Below are 9433 nucleotides of genomic sequence, written 5' to 3' on the forward strand. Positions count from 1 at the left end.
GTTTCCTACCCTAGCGGCACGTTATTGACACGAGCTTCACTTTTCATGTGTTCCGGTCCGGTAGCACGAAGCGACCACAAGGCGTATTCCTCACCTTGTCCCGGCTCTGTTTCTGAAAGGTAATTCATGTTGTGCACGGAGCGGGAGCCCGTCCCATTCCTTCCGTTAGACGCAGCTGTCTTGAAAATCCTTGCGAGGTGGCCCTGCTGACCGCACTTGAAACAGGTGGTGTATCGGTGTCGGCAGCGCGTCGTCTGGTGTTTGCCACTGCACTGGCCGCTCCTTAGCTCCGTCTTCTCCCTTGTTGGCCGCTCTGCAAAGTTTGCTGACTGCACCATATCTAGAAACGTGCGAGTCTCTTGCGACTTCTATAGCCATGACAAGATTTTTTGCCGTTTCCAGGTTCAATTGCGCACTTTAAAAAGGCGAGTCTGCATTCCGGAGTCGTTATTTCCGCAGGTCGCGCATCATTCGCTCACGTACTGCGCCAAAGTTGCAATCATCTACTAGCTTGTTAAGTGCAGCTACGTAGTCACTAACGGCCTCGCCCACGTGCCTTTTCCTAGAAAAAAATTACACCATCTCCCGCTAAAGGGAACCATATGTGGATGCGAAGCAGCGGGGGGATGATTCGCTTGAGCGGGAGATGGTGTATTTTTTTTTAGGAGATCTCTTGCCAGGTTCTTAAGCCGGGGCGAAGTCTCGCGCCGTAAGCTGCATCCATCCATTCAAAGCGTAGTGGAACGCTGCGCGCGTCGTGTCTTCCCTCTAGCCTGGCCGTTAATTCTCACAAGGCGAGCGGGTAACGCAGTCGACAGGTGCGCGAGAGGGTGGAGCGTAGTAGAGGAGAGAGAGAGAGGGGGAGGGGACGCTGACACTGGCGGCGGCGTTGACGCTGGCGCTCATCGCGGCGTTGCGCAGGAGAGAATGAGGCGTGTGAGAGGGGGGTAGCGTAGGAGGGCGTTCATCGCGGCGTTGCGCAGCAGAGAAATAGGCGCGCGAGAGGGGGGGGGGGAGCGTAGGAGGGCGCTCATCGTGGCGTTGCGAGGGAGAGAATGAGGTGCGCGACAGGGGGAAGCGTAGGAGAGGAGAGACAGGGGAGGGGACGCGCATGCGCAGTGGGGGTGAGGACGCCGCGGGAGAGATGGACAAAGCACCCGCCTTAAGCTGCTTCGCATCTAAAAACTTGAAACTTGCGACCACTTCGGAAAATTTACTTTTGCAGTGTGCGCCGAGGGCCGCGAAGATAGCTGCAAGTGTCGCATCACTCGGTTTCGTAGGTTCCGTAGCAACGAGTACGTTGTTGCGCCGCAGCTTGTCAGGGATGCCGCCTTCTTATCCTCCACCACATCCTTCGCAGCGAAGTAAAGCAAGACACGCTCGTGATATTCCGGCCACTCACTTGAGCTTGCGTCGAACGCTTCCAGTCTGCCCGCCGATGACATCCTTGTTGACGGACGACATTCTTGTCGAATCGAGGCGCGCGTGCTTTCTGCCGTGCCCAACTTGCAGATCTTATCTCTCGACGCCAGTTGTCATGTTCTCCCGAGGCAGCACACGCACGAGGCTCAGTCCAAATGCTGACATCGTATGCGGCCAGCAGCACGTTTATTTCAATGATTATAAAAGCCATAAGAGCGCCATCTTGTGGCGAACATTAAACTGCCCAGGCTGATGGCAGCAACATAACATTCATCTCCCCTGTATCGGCCCAACTAAAACACTCAACAGTTCTACGCACTCATCGAGTCACAGCAGCTTGGATATAAAGCAATCTTCTTGGGTACGCGTTTCTGTGTATTCGCTGGTACCCCGTTTTCAAGTTAATATAAAGCAGCGGGCATGTTATTTCTTTTCAGTTAAAGAAAACTAGTTTCCCCAAAGAGGAAGGGGTTTGATTGGTCCTTAAAACATGTACTGCTTATTCCTAATGTAAAGCGCGGAACTGATATGACGAGGACGGGACAGACTAACACGCACACAAGCGCTAACTTGCAACAATGATTTACTGGAAGCAGGACTATATATATATATATATATATATATATATATATATATATATATATATATATATATATATATATATATGTGTGTGTGTGTGTGTGTGTGTGTGTGTGTGTGTGTGTGTGTGTGTGTGAAAACTTGTCATCACTCAGGCATGCGCAAATGTGGAGGCATGAAGGAATAATAATTATTTTCTGGATAATGACAATGATGGTGTGCTGACGCAATCTCGGCCTAGCTGATGTATGGTAGCTGATTCAACAACCAAACGCGTAGTTTCATCTTGGTGCATGCACACAACCGAGCACTCATCAAAATCAGGCAAACACCCACACGTGCTGCAATGCGCGGAAAGCAATGCATCGCTACCCTTCTCTACATTGTTTTGGTGCTCTATAAGCCTGTCATTGAGGCACCGCCCCGTTTGCCCTACGTAGTATTTTCCGCACGCTAGGGGGAGCTGGGGCACAACAATTAGGACCCCGCATTACGCTTACTGAGGCACGAGACCATTGTTTTTGAGAAGCCATATCTTCGTCTCGTATTAGTGATTATTTATTTGAGTGTGCCCATAATGACATAATTACGATCTACTGCTCTACGAAGGAGGAACTGCGAGAGAAGCATCTGGGTCTGAGAGTGCCCAACGTAACGAATGCTCTTCGCCGATGACGCCCTTACCTCATACAAGTTGTTTGAGTTACGTAGACAACACTATGTTCGGATAGAAAAAAAAAGACATATCCGACCTGCTGTACCTCAGAATAGGCAACCTAAAGGTATTTTCCTGCCAAAACGTCAGCGCGTAAAATGCAATACAAACATCACTTCTCGATGAAGTACTGAAAGGCGTATTCATACAGAACAATTTCATTGCGTTAGGATACTGGATGATAATGATATTTTGCGTTCATGGCGCAATACATTACAAGAAGCATGATAGAGATAAAACCTGTTTATTTTTGCCCCATTTTATTGCAATATTTTCTCTGACAGGCATTCCCAATGCATCATCATTGTAAATGGTCACCGTAATTAACGAGCTCAAAGCGACGTGCATCACGAAAGCCTTGTGTGTCTTCACCGACGAGCCGCTCAAAGCATGTGCAACGCGACACCACGTGCTAAGCATGCCGGAAAGAAATATGCCTGGCCTTCGCGCGACAGTAGGCGTCTGATGGTGTCCTCAGTGATGTGAAGAAAACAAAACAGTGTTAGCATAACCGGTTTGCAGTTCTCCTTGACAGAGGTGCCAGAGGTCTGGTTTCCCCCCTAGAACAGAGAAGGGCTTTTCTTTGTACTCTATGCAGTAGACCGCGAGTGCCACGGGCCACTCGCGCGGCTTCTTCCTTGTGCCTTTCGCTGCTGCGGCCGAAGTTATCTAAGGAGTCTAAGCAGTACCAAACAGTACCAAGCAGAGAGGTTCGCGTACTGTGTGATGTCAGTGCACGTTAAAGAACACTGGTATGACGAAATCATCCAGAGCCCTACACTGCGCTGTTCCTCATAATCATGACGTGGATGTGGTACGTAACAAACCTGAAATTATTGTGATAGTTCACAAGCCACTAGTACAAAAACGCACTGCCTTCCGGCTCCCGACTGTGATAGAGAAGTAGCAGCACCCACAAGTAGCCGAACGTGGAAAAGGTTGACAAAAAGCTTCAAAACGTTAATGAATAACTCTGTACTAGCAGAGCATCGAGGCGACCGGTGACCTGAAAGGTACCAGGCCGTGCATTGAGCTTCGAGGAGAGTTCGAGGTGCCGCGCTACCTTGAACCCCAAATACCAAACACAGAAGCGTTTAATCAATTTAACTTCTACGCCGAATGGATGTCTCGTCGCGTTTTTGTAACTAAGTGCTCCACATATCAGTGGATAATGCGGTGTCCACAAGAGATCACATCTGGTGGATATTGCGCAGAAAGCTTATATTTCCATATCCTTAGTGTTCAACGTTTTCTCCTGGAATTCTGAACACCCGGTTCGTATATAACTACAGGCCCGAGCTACTAGACAGCTATGATTACTGAGTGCGCAGCGTCAGTTATTTGTGCAGGATGGCTGGCTACAATGCTAAATTAGGATATCGCTTAAACGCTATGTAGCGGTCAGCGCACGTTCCGTACTACAACGACAATGATGCGTCAATGCATCTCTCTATCATCTTATTTCTGAATCAATGAAATCGCTTGTTCTTACCTTCTAAGTCCCAAATGCTTTATAAAGTTTGCTTTAGGAAATGCCTTATGATGCTTAACACATATGCATCTAGATCGAAAGAGCAGCAGTTATGCGCTGACTTTGGGCGCGTGGATATCGACTATAAGAAGTTTTTCTGAAACAGCACTGCCCAACGATGTTTTTTTATCACGCTATCGTCAAATAAGGTCACGGAGGAAACGTCATTGCTCTTCTGCTTCTGTTGAGAATAGATCACAGGCCTAAAGGGCAGATTTTGATATTTTTACAGGCTGATGAACTGCGCACACTTTAGAAAGCTGGCTTGAGAAACATGCCTGTAGCAAAAATAAAAATAACGGTGTACTGCGCACTTTTCACCACAGTACGAGTTTGAAACGGTTAAAATACGAACTGACACGTGTACGATGTAACAATTTGAAGTGGCGTGATAACATAGACAAATTTCGACCGTTTGTACCGAGGTAATGGGGATGTCTGGAGCAAACGAACACGTTTCCTTGACTTCTGCGCAAGAAGGACGCATCGATGCCAATACGCAGTATAGATGACGTCACATCGGTGTGTACATCTGCTCCTTTTTCCGGATCTATGGTTGTCTAACTGCAAAGGGCGATCGGAGTGTACCTAGGCGAAGGGTTTCCATTTGCCTCCTAATGGATGCACTCAAGTGGATTGTTGGTGGCCACACGTGGGAGTGGCCCACAAGTGCAATGGCGTAGCGTTGGTTTTTCCACCAAAAGGGCTTTCGGGCCCTTATATTTTGAGTATTTAAAATGACTGAATGCAGAAAATGCATGCGACAAACGTGCAAAAACCGGCTAGACGCCCGACGAGAAGTGTATGGGGCAATCGTGGCCTGATTTGCTGGGTTAAGTCCCGAAACCACGCGCAAGTTTTTCATTTCAAAGGTTAATTAGAAATAAGAGACAATAATGCCAAGGAAGGTATAGGGGGTGTTATTTGTAGTAATTAGGATATAAATGTGAAGGAAGTAAGGTGGACGAAAACATAACTTGCCGCCGGCAGGGACCGAACCTTCTCATTATTATTGTGTCTAACAAAGACAAACGAGCCTTTAAAAGTCATTTTCTTTCCTTCATTTCAAAGGTGGTACTCTGGAGCACGAACGGGAAACCTTGGTTTCAGTTTTCTGAGAATGTTTATATGAAACGGAACTCATGAGCGATTTTCAAGGATCTTTGTCGTTATTTATGACACCCAAGTCACGAAGGAATTCAACAGAGGCACCCAAACTTTGTGCTAACGGTACCCACTGCTCAAAGAATCAGTAACGGAGCATCGTCGAGCATGCATGCTTGTCTTGGAAATAAAAATGCTTGCTGCACGATATTTAACATTTAGATGCGAAGCATCCTATAGCGGAGTTCAAACCGGTGGTGGTGGTGGTGGTGTGCGGCGTGTGCATGCGCAAGCCCTTTCCACACACCTCCTTTCCCCTCCCCTCCCCCTCTCCACTCCTCCTCTGAAACGCTGGCTCGACATGCCGAAATTCTCTCCTGCACAACGCCGCGATGAGCGCCAGCGCATGCGCGTCCTCTGGCCCCTCTCCTACTCTGCCCCTCTCTCGCGGACCTGTCGACCGCATTTCCCGCTCGCCCTCTGACAATTAACAGCCAGGATAGAGGGAAGACACGACGCGCGTAGCGTTCCTCTTCGTGTTCCACGACGCGAGGTCGGTAGCATGCCCCACGAACGCCAACGGAACGTGATCGTGCAAGTGCTCCGGCTTCGCATCACCTCGTGGTCCCCTTTAGCTGGAGATGGTGTAATTTTTTCAAATATTCTGTTTAATTTTTTACCCGCAGAATATTACAGTTCGCTACATGAAAATTGGTTGCAATAACAGTACCAACCGAACAACGCTACTGATATTGCATGGGTTCCAAGACTTTTGGTACACTTGGAACCGACTTATAGCCCACTTGAGCGATGAGTATTGTTAAGTGCGCATTTCACAGGTTTCATTTTCAGTGCAGACCTGCTGTACTACAAACAAGTAGCGCAGTACTGTCATCTTGTTTTTGTAGTGATGACGTAACTGGCTAGAATTGCGTAGCTTGCAAGGCAACTAAGAACGCTTATGCGAGAAGTGTACCTGCATGACCACTTGTATCGTAGGAAGCGTGGTTCAACTTTGAGTGACGCCGCTTGAGATCCTTTCATGCCTCTTCCTTCTACTGGTTTGCAGCAGGAGGTCAAACTCTCTCGCCCACTACCAACTACTACCATGCCAGATCCGTTCTTGGTCGATGCCATTCACTCGTGCTTCTTTAGCGGCTATCTAGTTGGTGACGCATCTTGAAAGGAAAGGCGGAATTTTAGACACCACGATAATAAGACAGCAAGAGGAGCGCCAATCACAAGTGCTTTATTGGCCTTAACATCTCAGTCTGTATAGTGCACACCACATATGCGATACGCGCATAACCTTAGCCAAAGTGAAAATACAAAACAAACAAGACGTAGAGATAACAGTTTTCATATTGGAAGGACATGTTCGAGCCAGGCATATTCTGACGAGTACAAAGGTACTGAAGGATCGCATAAGCTTCTGTGGCGCCTGAATTCTTGTCTATCCGATAATTCTTGTCTGAACAGCGTGGTTCACATCTGCAGGCCTTACATTGCGCTGCTAGGTGCGCACCTTCAAGGGTGAACTTAGCAGCACATATACTATGTCTTGTGTGTCTCCCCAGTGCGAAATCACTTGTAACCAAATCGTTGCTTTAGCAATAACCGAAAACATAATGAATGCTCCACTTCAGATGAATTCGGTCATATACACCTTTCCACTGAGGCGCTCTTCGACGCCGCCATAGTGCCAGATAGTTCACCGCTAGCGACGTCTGACGGCGGCGCCATCTTGGGCTGTTTGCTCTCCGGTCTTTCCGTCGAGATGCATACATTCGTCGCATCGCGTGTCGTCAAACTTTTGTTTTAGTTCTGTGTAAGCTTTGCGGAGACGTTATTTCGCTTCTTTTGTTACTCTCTGAGCTTTCCTCACTGACAAGACGGTCGGCATCGAGTGTTTTGCGCTTTGCGGTATTTGTGTATGAACGGTGCTCACTGTACGGCCGTGTTCACATTCCGGTGGCCGGCGGTGCGTCTAAGCAGCCCGTCGACTTAGGAGGTAAGATCACTCAACATGTTTCTAATTTGTGTCACCGCGTTAATGTTCACGACAACGTTACAGCGAGCACGATGAAACTGCACTTATTGCTCGTCAAATGCTACTACTACAACGCTGCATACCCGTGCCGTTGCCAGAAAATTGTTCACCTAGCTGCAGTATATGTTGCAGCGCAGTTACGCTGCACTTTAAGGCGAGCGCTCGCAGTTTCTGCGTGACAACAGTTCGCTGTAACTGTACTTTACTGACATCTTGCTGGTCCTGTTTTTCAACGCGGTAAAAGTCAGCGGTATATTGAAGCTCATCGAGAAACCTCGCTATTGACACGCCGCGATATGCTGTCGCATGAGGCCGAGATCCACGGTCAGATTTTTTGTTGCCATCAAAAATGATTAATTTCGTGTGGCTTCTGCGATTCGGATCGCAATAGTTGAGCTCAGTGCCTAAGGGAGGCATGCAACTGTCTGCAGTCTCAATGGACGGATCGTAAATGTATAGATGCGGACCGAGCTAAATCGCCGTCCATTGTTATCGTGCGAGCATTATGCTTGTGTGGACTTATCGTTGTGAGCAGTCCTATCTTAGGAGGTAAGCTGTCGCGCTGAGCTCGTAGACAGCGGTTCAGTTATTGATCACGCCGATCTCATGTTCATGAGGACGAAATGTGAAAATACTCGTGTACTTACAATTACGTGGTCACAAATAAAACCTGCAATTACATGAGGTGTCGTTGCTCTTCTTGCCTTTATTATTTTCCACTTTCTGTGAGAAATAATATATTCACGCTAATTGTTACCCATCTAAGGAAACCAATAACCCTTCTGTTAACGTTTTTTTCCAGATGGCAGGAACCATGACCATCCTAACATGGGGAATGAATGGCTGAACGACATGCGGGAGTGGGCTGTGAGAGCCCCTGATATAAATTTTTACCTATTGGATTCCGAGGCGAAGCATCGGCACGGGGTTTAGATCGCTGCGCTTGCCGTCCACAAAATGCCCTGAACGTACACGTGATGACGTCGAGGGCACAAAAACTTTTCTATTGACTGCGGCGACCCACTGTCTTTTCTAATCGGCGTCAGCGGGACACCGATGCAGCAAATACACGTTGCATTCACACTCCTCTTGCAACAAGTTGTGCGTGCCGCAGAGCTGTTTTCTTGCTGCGTTCCACTTCTTTTGGTTATAACTGCAGCCGTAAACAACGCAATGATGCCCTGTTGATAGACTGTTCTTGAACGACATTTCAATGTTCAATTAATAACACCAAAATAGCGCACGCATCGAAGAGCTACTGCACAACGTGAATAGGCAACTCTCTCTAGCAACAGTCAAGAGGAAGGGGGCGTTGCCCAGAAGCCTGCTACTCTCGTCACCAGGCGGCGAAAATCGGCTTGCGGCTCGCTGGTTTGAGGTTGCCGCTGGAAAGGTCTATAGGTGGCTTTCACACAATTATTTACAGAACTAACGGCATTGCATGCCCAAAGACGGCCAATGCAGCCTTTCTTTGAATATTGTTTGATGACCCCGAAGGTCGCGGTATCGAATCCCGGCCGCGGCGGCTGCATTTTCGATGGAGGCGAAAATGTTTGAGGCCCGTGTACTTAGATTTAGGTGCACGTTAAAGAACCCCAGGTGGTCGAAATTTCCGGAGCCCTCCACTACGGCGTCTCTCATAATCATATCGTGGTTTTGGGACGTTAAACCCCCAGATATTATTATTATGAATATTGTTTCATGCTACGGACGACGGTATACAACAAATTCCCATGGTAGCATTCAACTCTGCAAGGTGATCGACAAATGATGCCATAAACCCAAGCGATCGCGCCATCAACACAAAGTATATATCCACTGGCTGATTTGAGCGTCGTGTGCTCCGTAGTTACCGCGGTCGCCGCGGGATGCCGCCAAGTGCCCGCGCTCACACTGAAAGTAAGCCGCGCGTTTGAAAAAATACATGGTTGATCCCTCCGTCATAGGAATAGGAATAACACGAAAGTAAAGCGTGCCCTTACAGAAGTAACTGAATGTTTACTGTACATTGATATAAGAGAGATTGCACAAT

The sequence above is a fragment of the Rhipicephalus sanguineus genome, chromosome 11, assembly GCF_013339695.2.
Source record: "Rhipicephalus sanguineus isolate Rsan-2018 chromosome 11, BIME_Rsan_1.4, whole genome shotgun sequence".
Classification (NCBI taxonomy): domain Eukaryota; kingdom Metazoa; phylum Arthropoda; class Arachnida; order Ixodida; family Ixodidae; genus Rhipicephalus; species Rhipicephalus sanguineus.